Here is a 13395-nt window from a genome sequence, read left to right as displayed (position 1 = left end):
ATAATGCACCTAGCCAATTGTGCAAAGCTGATGAGTGTGGAATGGGGTGATTTTAGAGTTTCTCCTCCTGATCACCTGTGTAGATTAGGATGATCAGGTATTTTAGAAAAAGCTAGAGACAGCTTTGGGTTGGCGCATGATGAAATATTGGGTTTCTTATTGGTGAAGGCTGTTAATTCTTTAAGTGAGGACTGAGTATTGGTTTAGCTCAGATGGGCATTTCTTAGACCATTGCTCAGTAAATGATCTCTTGAGATTAGGAGTTTTTAGAGTTGGTCAGAAAACTGAATTCTTGGGAAAAACTTTGACTTTTTGATTAACATGAATTTTTTCAGATCTCTGACAAAGATCCCCTTCAAAATTGGAGGAAAGCAGACATTTTCTATTAAAAAAATGAAAATCCATTATTCAAACACACAAATATTATGGGAAATATTTGACCAGCCTTAGCAATTTCACTGTTGCTCTTTGTCTCACTTTCCCTTTCTGAGAGAGTGGTTATTGAGAAAATGGATAAAAAGTCACTTTGGCAGAAACCATAGTGTATCATCCTTCATCCATCTCAGTCTGGTTTGGAGTCCTGCCATGGCTTAGCTATGAAACAGGTCTTAGTGACTATTGATCTCCTAGCAACCATCTGACTGTTGATTTTTAAAAAATCACATTGTTAGCACCCTTTGTGATGGCTGACTGTGCAGAAATGATTACTTGACTGCACAGACTGGCAGGGTTAGACAGAATGTTTCTGAAGTGGTTCCTTGGCCCTCTGGTATGGTCCTGTAAGGATTACTTCCTATCACCTGTCCAGGTCAGATACAAAGGCAATTTGGGCTGAATATATATATCAGTGTGCTAGTGGCACACAACCCTCCATGGCATTTTCATCAACACAATATTGTAGTCCTGCTTTCCCATTGCAGGACTGAGGTTGAGACTCAAAGGGGAGGCAGCTGTCTGAAGATTGTTTCTTGTAAAGTGATTATTTGGGGAAAGCATGGAGGAGATGGTGGACTACAGCAGAACTAGTGTCTGCTCCCATGACCTAGTGCTTTACCCATAATCAGTTTGGAGGGGTACTTTGAGGTCTCCATTTGATCTTGGCATTTTAGATGGCTTTGGGGTCCAAAAGTGCCTTTTCCCACCTGTCAACTCCTGTTTAGTCAGCTGATGTGAAACTGTCAGCCAACTTTCAGAATAAATAACCCAAATGCACAACACCTGGGGCTACCCTTGAAGACTGCTTAGAAGCTGCCAAATGCTGTGTCCTTGTGGTTAAGCAAAACTGGCATATTGCACTAGTCATCCATCTATGACATTGGTTTCCTACCTGCTCCTCATTTTAGTTTCCTAAGAAACAAAATACTTGGCATATAAGGAGAAACTCGTATCCAATTATACATTAATAGAACTTAAATAGCAGCAAAGCTATAGATCCAGGTAAATATAAATCTGAAAAAATTGGTGGAATAATGCAGAAGTTCATCTAACCGTCCATGTAATTGCTTTTCTCGCCCACGGCTATTAACACTAAATCAAACAACAGAGATCAAAGCACATACGGTTTGGTCCCTCTAACTGCCTTTGTATCTTGGCTTAATTGCTGCCCATCTTCCTATGACACAAATACTTATTTATTCATTAATCGTGGTACTTTTTTTTTCTAGACAGGTAAAAGGAATAGCAAGCTCCAAACCTGACAGCCACAAATGATATTGATTGAAGCCCATAGGACATCTAAAATCAGGTACTAGAACATCCTTCTAGCACTATATGAGGAAGACCAATATGGAGTGACCTAATCTAAAGTTTTGCACTTGTTAGTACAATATTGTGTATGCCACAGACTGCATTTGTCTCAAATTCTGTTTGAACTAGAAAGGTAAACTTTTGTATTGAGTAGGGATGCAAATGGTTAACCGGTTCACCCGTGAGCCTCACCCTTACCAGGTCAGGTTTAAAAGTTCCAGTTAACTGGCAGGGGTTGGAACAGCTCACCACCCACCCATGCAAAGGGCTGCTTTAGCCCTGTGGAGCTCACTGCAGACAGTGGCTGCTCTGGATGCCTGGAGCAGCTCCTGTCTGTGGCGGGCTCACCCGTCACCTCCACTCCCCCTTCCACAGGTTACATGCTGGCTCCCCGCTCCCAGAGAGCTGGCTGCAGAGCCCACAGCAAAACATCCTCAGGAGCGGAGTTGGCCCTGCTCCTGATAACGTGGCTTCTTTGCGGCTCTGCAATATAACTTTGTCCCAACTCTTTAATAACATTCATACTGCAGAGCCCACAGTGTGTGCAACTGTTAGGAATTTTAGAGGTTATACAGTTAGGGTATGTCTACACTAGCCCCCTAGTTCGAACTAGGGTGGCTAATGGAGGCATTCGAACTTGCAAATGAAGCCCAGGATTTAAATATCCTTATCCTTAATATCCAGTTTTTGTTTGGGTAATGATATATTTTCTTTAAACATTTAACAGGTTCAATGGGTTGTTTTTTTCCTAAAGCAGTGTAAAAAACCAGAATACAAAATGAATTATACTTCAGCATTCAATACTAGGGATGCAAGAAGTTGTTTAAAAATGCAATGAGGTGTAACAGTTAATCTGAACTAAGGGTTTAGTTCGGATTAACTTCTGACTGCCGCATGTAGCCGCGGGCAGTCGGTTCGAACTAAGGGGATTTAAAAATGGTGCCCGCCTGGGAACATGCAAATGAAGCCCGGGATATTTAAATCCCGGGTTTCATTTGCAAGTTCGAATGACTACATTAGCCACCCTAGTTCGAACTAGGGGGCTAGTGTAGACATACCCTTATGTTTTTAAACAACTTCTTGCATCCCTAGTATTGAATGCTGAAGTATAATTCATTTTGTATTCTGGTTTTTTACACTGCTTTAGGAAAAAAAACCAACCCATTGAACCTGTTAAATGTTTAAAGAAAATATATCATTATCCAAACAAAAACTGGATATTAAGGATAAGAACTTCTCATCCTCTGTTCCTGGAGCTACTAAACATCATGGCTAGATACAAAAACTTTGTGTCAGCCATTTTCATGCTGCTAAAAGGAACTGCAATGAATTCTTGTTTAACTAAATCAGTCAAGGCGATTATACTATATCTTCAGTGTAGAAAGGCCAGCCAATAACGCTGGAAGGGTACATTTTTGCAATCATTTTTTACAGTATGTACGATTTCACATTGTATTAGCCAGAATTTTCAAATATTTTCCAAATAATTTATAGTAAAAAAACAAACATGCTGAAAAGGGATTACTTGCAAAACTTTATGCCACCGAATGAGCAATTAGGTTTTTTTTCCCTACCAAGTTATTAGTAAATCACTTTAGGGAGGCCATAATAATGTAAGCTTACTGTACTGCAGTACACGCTATTTGCATTGAGTCTTTATGCCAAAAAAATGCAAAGGTAACAATTACATGATGTTCTAAGAGGTATTTTTCTAAGTTTTTTTCCTTGTAGAATTAACTATGATAACTTAAACCAATATAAATTGCTTAGTAGAATTTGAACCCTATGGAAATCAAAAGTCCCCCCATGAATAATGACTTTTAGAATTGGGTCATAGAAGAAGATCTCTATTTAAGATAACTGGCTTGATCAAACATGTTATTTTTCCTAGGAGTTTCCCTTCCTGGGCTGTCCCAGCCAATTAGAATGAAACTAGAGTTTTGTCCCAATTTTGATATATATCCAACACACTCTAACCCAGTTACCACAATGCTCTTCCTCCCTCCCGCCCCTCGCTCCTTCCTGCCCCCATGTTAACCTGTTCCATATAACACTCCTCCAGATTCCAAAACGTTCACACTACTCTGTTCCTGGTAATATTCATAACATTGTCCCAATTTTCTGATTTTAAAAGTTGGTACCTGGCCTGTTGCCACTCTCAATGCCTTTCTTGTATGAAAGTTGTTTCCATTCTTCTCCCCAGACTTCAGTCTGGAACACCTGTTGCTACTACCATATGTATCTTCCCAGTCATCTGAGTCTTATATTTTTACAGTTCCAGTCAGCATGCTACATAAATCATAACTTACTGCATGGAATATGTGACTGGGGGCATACAGGTTACAATACAGGTTACAATAATCAAATTACACAGTAAATCAGGTTTGTTGTCCACACATTTTGGCTGCACTCTCTACCTACTCTAAGCAGCTTAACTACCTTCCATGCTTGTGTCATTCAATTGTTCAGTATCTAGTTCTCAGCCAATTTGCTAGCCACCTTATTAGTTATCCACCTTCCCAAGTCCTCTCTCCAATATCTGTTACCATCTTCCAGTACATCTCTCAGAATTTTAAGCTGCATTCATCTGTTCTGGCTCCTGCTCTTGTTGAATCTAAATGGCCCCCACTGTAGACCAACTAAAGGATATTTCTTTTCTTTCTCCCTGTATTCTTTCCAATCTAAAGCTGAGTGAGGCAGGGCAGAAGTATCTGTTCTATTTCCCAGTATTTCCCATCTCAATTCCCAATTCCGATTCTCTTGCCTTTGTTTTACAACATACTTCCCTTTGGCTGCTCTCTGAACCTGGATATGTGTGTTTGGAGAAGGAATTCAAAGCAGCTATTTGCATACCTTTTTCAGATTCTTTTTTCAGAAGAGGCTTTTCTGAAATTTGGCCCGTCTACACTTGGCCGAATTTTGGAAAAACCTCCTCTTTCAGAAGATCCCTTCTTCCTTATGAAATGAGGTTTACAGGGCTTCCGAAAGAGCAGGACTGCTCTCCCCCCCCAAAAAATCAGAAGAGCAGACATGTTTACTGGATGCAGTGGAGTTTTTCCAGAATTCCTCTGGTATCCCAGAAAAACTCTGCAAAGTAGATGTAGCCTGGAGGGGAAAGTATTTCTAATAAAAGCTCCTCTGCCAGAGGGTGAATCCTGCTAATTAGGATAAAGACTTTGTACACACTGTTCTGCCTCCAACTTGATTTAGCAAAGCACAGGTTTAAATGGAAGCTCTCTGGAATTGGCAGAGGAAGGGGAGCCTTGTGGCTAGACGAGAGCTCAGAACATCTGGGTTTAAGTCTTGGCTTTGCCATAGGCTTCCTGTGCAACCTTACACAAATTTCTTAATCTCTTGAGCATCAATTCCTCATCTACAAAGATGGTCCTAATAATACTTTCCTAGTCTAGATAGATTGCAACCCTCTCTGAGGCAGATATTGCTCCTGGTTGTGTGTACTTCCTCACGTAGCAGGGTTATAGTTTTGGGACTGTTGGGTGCTACTGTAATGCGCATAATAATAGCAAAGAGGCATAAACGGCTTTGCCTGAAGCTGGCCACAGCTATTGATCTCTTTGGCTGTGTCTAGACTGCAGGCTTCTTTCGAAAGAGCCTCTTTCGAAAGCATCTTTCGAAAGAGCCTCTTTCGAAAGATCGCGTCTAGACAGCAGGCGGATCTTTCGATAGAGGAAATCCGCTTTTTCGAAAGAGAGCACCCAGCGAGTCTGGATGCTCTCTTTCGAAGACGGCCTCTTTACATTGTAGAACGCCTTCTTTCGAAAGAGGAACTTTCGAAAGAAGGCGTTCTTCCTCGTGAAACGAGGTTTACCGCCATCGAAAGAAAAGCCGCGTTCTTTCGAAATAATTTCGAAAGAACGCGGCTTGAGTCTGGACGCAGGGGAAGTTCTTTCGAAAAAAGGGTACTTTTTTTGAAAGAACCCCTGAGTGTGGACACGGCCTTTGTGTGTGTTCCCCATTAGAAATGGGTGAACATTGTCTTTATTCTTTATGTGAATAATCTGTGAACAGAATTTATTTTAATGAAAGTGTTTGTTTGATATGAGTCACTGCTAACAATGGTGCTAACAGCTTTTCATCCTTTGGGATATTTGTGCCAAAGGGTGAAATGTCATTAGAATAAAAAAACAGAAAGCTGTGGGGTTAAAATGGATTGTCAGGGTTACTTAGTCTAGACAGATGGCTATCCTGCCTCTTTTTAAAAACCTCCAGTGAAGGAAATTCCACAATTTCCCTGGCATCTGTTTCTTTGTCCTCCTGTTGTTACAGTTTGGGAGTTTTGCCTGAGAGTTAATCTCAATTTGCTATGCGGTAGTTTGGACCCATTGCCTCTTATCCTGCCCTGTGCGGTAAGAGAACATTTGTTCTCCCTTTTTTATGGCAGCTTTTTCAATATTTGAAAACCACTATCATATCCCCACTTGCTTTCCCCTTTTCCAAACTAAACATTCCCAGCTTCTTCAGTTTTGGCTCATATGGCTAGTGTTCCATCCTTTAGATCATCTTTGCCACTTGCCTCTGGATCTTTTTCCAGTTTCTCTACATTCTTTCTATCTAGCAGTGACCAAAATGGGACACAGTGCTCCAGCTGAGGTCTAACTAGAGCCAAGAAGAGAAAACCTTATCACCTCCCATCACTTGCATGTGATGCCTTTGGTAAAGTAACCCAAGATTGAATTTGATTTTTCGGCAATAGCATCCCATTGTTGACTCATATTAAGGTTTGTGATCCACCATAACCCCCAGATCCTTTCTCAGCAGTGCTGCTGCCGAGTCAGTCATCCCTCATTCTGTATTTGTGCATTTTGTTTTACTTCCCGGTGTGTAACACCTTACTTTTGTCTTTGTTAAATTTCATTTTGTTGCCTACAGCCCAGTTTTCCAGTTTATCAAGATCCCTTTCAATTTAGCTCTACCCTCCAAAGTGTTGGCAATCCCCCTGCCTCCGACTCCCACTTTGTGTCAGCTACCAATTTGATCAGTGTACTCTCCATTCCTACATCCACGTTGTTAATAAAGGTATAGAATCCTGGACTCAAGCCAGATCCCTGTGGAAACACACTTGAGAATTGTTTCCAAAATGATAGCATTCCAGCACTCACAGACATTTACCTCCCCCCCTCCTCCCCCTTCTGTTCTGAAATTTGATTTGTCTGTTTCATATGTGTTCATTTTTTTGATTGTTTCCCTTTGGTATATATGGTCATGCCAATTTTCTTCCACTATTTGATCTGAGGAAGTGGGTCTGGCCCACTAAAGCTCATCACTTAATAAACCATCTTGTTAGTCTTTAAAGTGCTACACAGTCCTGTTTTTTGTTTCAGCTAGACCAGACTAACATGGCTACATTTCTATTACTATTCCAGTCATAATTACTCTTTGATTTCTGTTGTTCAATGCATTAAGAAGCCTGCATTACTCCAGCTTACTTACGAGAATATCATGAGTATGTTTTGTCCACTGCATTCCTCCTATTCGCCAAACCAGATACCTTTTCAAAGAAGGAAATCAAGCAGGTTATGAATGATTAGTTCTTAGTAAATCCATTTTGGCTGGTCGTGATCTCCCCTTTGTCCTCCAGGTATTTGCAGATTGAATGTTTTATACATTGCCCCAGTAACCTTCCAGGTATCGAGGGCAGACAGTCTCATCTATAGCTCTCCAGCTCCTTCTTTCCCCCATACTGTTTAGCCATGTTTTGCAGACATAGACGAGGGCCCCATTTTGTTAGGTGCAATATAAACAGAACAGAGAGACAATGCCTACTCCAAGGAGGCTATGATCTAATCCATACTATCCAAATTTTCTCACTGAGTTCAACCCATCAATACCTCCATCATGAATAGCTATGGAATGAGGTCTAAACTAAACAGTGATTCTGATATCTTGCAGACAGAAGTAGTGTTGCCAACCCCAGGCATTAACAAAAAAAATGGTATGTCGGGTCCCCAAGAAATAATACAATTTGTTCAAAAACCCTAAGATATATAAAAAAAAAAAATTTGTTGATAGCCCCCCTTCTTCCCCCCCACACACACTTTGAGTTCTGGTGTCTGTGCTTTTGAGACTTGTGTTATCAAGCTTTGCACCACAACACTGAGGCTAGGAACTTATTTTAGTTAAAAAATCTGAGCTTCTCCCATAATTGAATGTTTTCTGGAGCTGTGGCTTTTAGGACAAATGCTCAATATGGTAGGACCTTGATAAAATCTTGGTGACACTTTAGTATTGATCATGTCTTCTCCCTGGGACTACTCATGTGCTTCATGTTAGAGAGATGCTTACTTCTCTTGCAGATATATATCAGGTATCAGGACCATTTCCACCAATTTATAATGAATTCTAAATCTTAAAATCTATTTTCTAGGAAAAGGACTTATATTTTATCCATTCCGTTAATCACCAATTATTCAACTTAGCTTAACAAGGCAAACAAAGTACAAAGTGTGTGTATCCTATTAGCTTTCTATACACTGGAAAAAAATAGGCAATGTACAAAAAGTGTCTAAAATTTAGCAGCTTGTGGTTATGTTGCTATGGTTACTGGAAGTTCAGAGGCTTTTGCCAGCAAAGGAAATGAACAGTTTCAAACAGTTTTGTATTGTGTGCATCTAGTTATTACTGACATTTTCAGCCAGTAGGTTTCGGCCTCCTTTGAGTGGAAGAAATTCAGGGGGCAAATGGATTATGAATTACAATTCTTTACACTTTTTGTCTGAGAATCTCAAAGTATTTTTCAACTAAAGTTGAATAAATACAGTTATTATAAATATATTATAAGACTATTAACAGAGTTGTTAGAAATATGTTTCCCCTTTCCCTCATTGAAAATGTTGATTTTTCATCAAGCAACCCCAACTGTGAATATTTTTGACTGAAACCTGAGAGCAGACAACACTTTTCAAAACAAAAGAAAAGAAATTATGTTTCCCATAAGAATCAGTTTTGAGGGAAAGTTTTCAGCTAATAAGTGTCCCTTCTTTAGAAGCTGGATACACTGAGGTGCTGGAAGTATAAGTGACATACAAACAAAAGTTCACACAGAATAGTTAGTGTTGGAGCCAAAAGCAAATGTCAGAAGTCTTGATTTCCAGCTCCACCTGGGACCATCAAAGGTTAAAAGAGATCAGGAGTGATACCAGTTTACACAAGCTGGGAATCTGGCCCTAGACCTTAATGTCCCTGTGCATAAACATCCTAATGGCTATTTTTGCACCACTTTCCCCGAATGAAAAAAAAAAGCCTTTGTACCAAAATACTAAAATTTAAAAACAATAAAACATGACAGATATTAGCCCTAGTACTTTCAGCTCTACTTCAGTGAATGCTTATGATTTGTATGCTGGAAAAATGAACCAAAAAAATCCCTATTTCTACTCCTGGGGGCAGATTAATGGCTTTCCACAATCTTCACACCCCAGGATCATTTTGGGAGGTGAATGTTCATCAAAATGCTACAACCCTTCTCAGATATTCCTAGTACTTATGAGGGTTATGGGCTGAACCATTCTTTGAGATAATGATGCATTCTGCCCGATGTAACTCCTCTGTACCTGGTACAGAGAAAAACTGCTTCCCATTCTTCCTTTCCCCCTTTGGGAATGATGTGGAGGGAGACACTCTCTTGAACACAGGGACTAAAATTGTGACTAGCCCCAGCATCGGGTACAAAAACTGATGCTAGTCTCCAATATGGGAAGTATAGTAGTCTCCCCTAGAGAGCTTAGCCTCTCAGGCCCTCCTTAGATGAATTTAGACATGTAGGACCCATTGAAGTCAACGAGTTAGGAGCATGAATCCCTTTGAGGAGCTCAGACTCAGGCTATGTCTAGACTGCATTGTTAAATAGGAAAAAGATACACAATTTGTCTTGCACAAATTGTGTATCTTGTTTCGATTTACTTTTGAAAGAAGCTCTTTTGAAATTTGGCGAGTCTACATGGCACCAAATTTTGGAAAAAAGTGCTCTTTCGAGCCATCCCTTATTCCTTGTAGAATGAGGTTTACAGGGATGGCGAAAAAGCGCGTCCGTTCTTTCGAAATTTTTTCAACAAACGGATGCATTCCTTGGACGTGGCATTGCTTTTTTGGAATACTTCTGGTATCCCAAAAAAGCAATACAGTCTAGACGTAGTCTCAGAGACCAAGCCAAAGCCAGAGGTTGCCAGGCCATCTGAAGTCTGAAACTCAGCGTACGTCTAGACTATCGGGTTTTGTCGACAGAAGTTTTGTCGACAGTATCTGTCGACAAAACTTCTGTCGACAAAGAGCGTCCAGACACATTGAGTTCTGTCGACAAAGCAAGCTGCTTTGTCAACAGAACCCTGTAGTCTAGACGCAACCCTACAGGCAATAACACCTTCTGTCAACAGAACTCTGTCGACAGAACGTGTTATGCCTCGTAAAATGAGGTATACCAGCGTCGACAAAACTGCTGAGTTCTGTCGACGTTATGTCGACAGAACTCAGCGGTAGTGTAGACGCTGGTACAGTTTTGTCGACAAAAGTCCACTTTTGTCGACAAAACTCAGTAGTCTAGACACACCCTCACAATGGAGCCCCCTGAATTTTGGGATACTTTTCCCAGCATTCCTAAGTGTCACTGGCAATAGTTTGCCCTGGCTGCCTCTGTTTTCTTTGGTCTATCCGGGTATGTCTACACTACAAAGTTAATTCGAACTAACGGACATTAGTTCGAATTAACTTTGATAGGCGCTACACTAGCGCTCTGCTAGTTCGAACTTAATTTGAACTAGTGGAGTGCTTAGTTCGAACTAGGTAAACCTCATTCTATGAGGACTAAGCCTAGTTCGAACTTACTAGTTCGAATTAAGGGCTGTGTAGCCCCTTAATTCGAACTAGTGGGAGGCTAGCCCTCCCCAGGTTTCCCTGATGGCCACTCTGGCCAACACCAGGGAAACTCTATTGCCCCCCTCCCGGCCCTGGACCTCTTAAAGGGGCACGGTCTGGCTACGATGCCCGTGCCAGGTGCAAGCCTGCCAGAACCCAGCCAGCAGACCCTGCACCTGGCACGGCTTGAGCCAGCCACCCGATGCCCCCCAGCCCTCCCCCTCTTCCCGGGACCATGCTGGCGGCTCCCGGGAGCTTGTGCGGGACCGCAAGAGGCGGGCACCCACCTGGTCTAGTGCGGACATTGTGGACCTCGTCCACGACCTCTGCACTAGGCACAGGAAAGTGGCCATCTAGGGCAGGAGAGCTGCCAGCCTGGCCACCCAGGAGCAGGTGTGCATGAAAATCAAGGTGGTCCACTGAGACCCCCAACCCTGAGCCCTGAGCTTAGAATGGCCATACTGGGTCAGACCAAAGGTCCATGTAGCCCAGTAGTCTGTCTGCCGACAGCGGCCAACCCTAGGGACCCTGGAGGGGATGGACCGAAGACAGTGACCAAGCCATTTGTCTTGTGCCATCCCTCTCCAGCCTTCCACAAACTTTGGGCAGGGACATCACTCCTACCCCCTGGCTAATACCACTCCATAGACCCAACCTCCATGACTTGATCTCACTTCTCTTTAAACTCTGTTCTAGTTCTAGCCTTCACAGCCTCCTGCAGCAAGGAGTTCCACAGGTTGACTATTTGCTTTGTGAAGAACAACTTTCTGTTACTAGTTTGAAGCCTGCTACCCATTCCTTTCTTTTGGTGTCCTCTATTCCTTCTATTATGGGAACTAATGAAGAACTTTTCTGTATGCACCCTCTCCACCCCATTCATGCTTTTATAGACCTCTATCCTATCCCCCCCCCAGTCTCCTCTTTTCTAAGCTGAAAAGTCCCAGTCTCTTTAGCCTCTCTTCATATGGGACCTGTTCCCAACCCCTGATCATTGTAGTTGCCCTCCCCTCTCCCACCCTCTCTCTTCCCCTCTCTCACCTCCTTTTCCCAGTCTCTCCCAGTTTTGTTCAATAAAGACAGATTCCATTTTGGAAGACAATTGTCCTTTATTCTGTACATCAAGAGGAGGGGCTAGGGAAGGGTAAGTGGAAGGAGGTGAGGGAGGAATGGGGTACGCGCTCCCGATGGGGAGGACTGAGCTGGCTCTGCGGGCTTCTGGGGGTGGAAGCTCTCCTGCAGCCCCCCAATTGCCCCCTCTCCCCAGATGGCAGCCTGCGGCAAGTGCAGCCGGTCTGATGGCCGAGTGCTATGATGTGCCCAGTATGGGCACTCAGGGCACTTCAAGACAGGACTGCTTTGCCAGCGGGGCACCCCTGAGAACTGTCTGTCCGGGATGGGGGTCGGGTCCCTTTAAGCACAGCCCTCGGCTAGCCTGAGGCAGCAGCTCTACGCTCTAAGTCCTCATCTGATGCCCTGCCGGCACTGCTTCCGGCTATCCTTAACCCCGGTTCAGGGTCCACTTAATGTGGACATGCTAGTTCGAATTAGCAAAATGCTAATTCGAACTAGTTTTTTAGTCTGGATCCGTTAGTTCGAATTAGCTTAGTTCGAATTAACTAATTTGAACTAAGTTAGTTCGAATTAGCACTGTAGCGTAGACATACCCTCCCTAATGTATGGCTATTCCATCAAGAACCAAGTTCCTTTCATTGATGCATTACAGATTTAAAATGGTGGAGCGGCTTTGCTATTAGAAGAACAAGGAAGCCATTGACAGGACTGCATAGTAGGTACATAACGACTGGTGGGATGGAGCAAATCAGTAGTACAACAAATACAGCAATCTATCACCAACAGTGACTAGCCAGTACTAGCTGCATCCGAGGAGGTGAAATACACACAGCAGTACAGTAAGGGATTACCAACCCTCCCCATCGCTTGAGATTGGCATGTGCTGTGAAACAAGTGAGTTTATAACCCTTCCAAAATCCACGTGCTAATCTCTTAATATATGAGGACTTGATGATAGCCTTTCAGGAGGGAGTTGGATGTTGTCACAAAAATGTTTTCCCATCTAATTTAATCTCTAACACCCCCCCCCCCCAAAAAAATAGAGGAAAAATGATATAAGACCAGATCTTACTGCTGTTGAAAATCAGTGGGAATTTTGCCATTTATATTATTGTGGGTTTTTGTTGTTAAAACTAACTTTTCACTTTTATATATGGTGAAATTAATAAAGATATAAATAAATAAAAGCACCACAATAATAATTTTGAAATAAAAAATGTGCATGTGTCAGCCGTAGAAGTGTTCTGGCGGGCTATAATTTCTTAGTGCCGGTTCTCTTGTTCTATAAACCTGTTATTTAGAAGGGAATTAAACAACATCATCCAATGACTTAACTGACTCTGAAATTGCAGCGTGGAAAAAAAAATGTGGAAGTGACGTGCCCGCCTACCAATTTATGTACGGCTCCAACAATGGCCAAGGCAATCAACGTACAAAAAAAGTCCACATTTCTACTCGAAGCTATCAATTAGGGAAAAACCACTCATTCATTAACATGAACAGATTAGGACAGAAATCTCAATTTGAGCTCACTGTTGTTGTTTTTTTCTTTTTAAAGAGCTGGGGAAAGTTACTAGATTCATGGGTCTAGAAACTGAAGTTTTCTATTAATTCTGGCTAATATTCATCCCCTCTTCTGAGAGCTTGCATATGGCCTGTGCACCTCTTAAGCACTCAAACCCAGACTTAAGTGGGACTTAAGAAGTACAT

At 42.1% G+C, this 13395-nt stretch overlaps 1 long non-coding RNA gene across 1 annotated transcript in view; it reads left to right on the top strand.

The window, feature by feature from the left end:
* Positions 1 to 717: 717 nt before the first annotated feature.
* The window catches only part of LOC142828535 (uncharacterized), a 33055-nt gene continuing 20377 nt past the window's right edge, over positions 718 to 13395 (top strand). Inside the window, exons 1-2 of the long non-coding RNA XR_012903107.1 lie at positions 718 to 808; positions 1665 to 1744. This is a non-coding gene — a long non-coding RNA (uncharacterized LOC142828535). The remainder of the gene's footprint in view (positions 809 to 1664; positions 1745 to 13395) is intronic.

Source organism: Pelodiscus sinensis, chromosome 1 (assembly GCF_049634645.1).
Source record: "Pelodiscus sinensis isolate JC-2024 chromosome 1, ASM4963464v1, whole genome shotgun sequence".
NCBI classification, from domain to species: domain Eukaryota; kingdom Metazoa; phylum Chordata; order Testudines; family Trionychidae; genus Pelodiscus; species Pelodiscus sinensis.
This window is presented reverse-complemented; position numbering and strand designations above follow the sequence as displayed.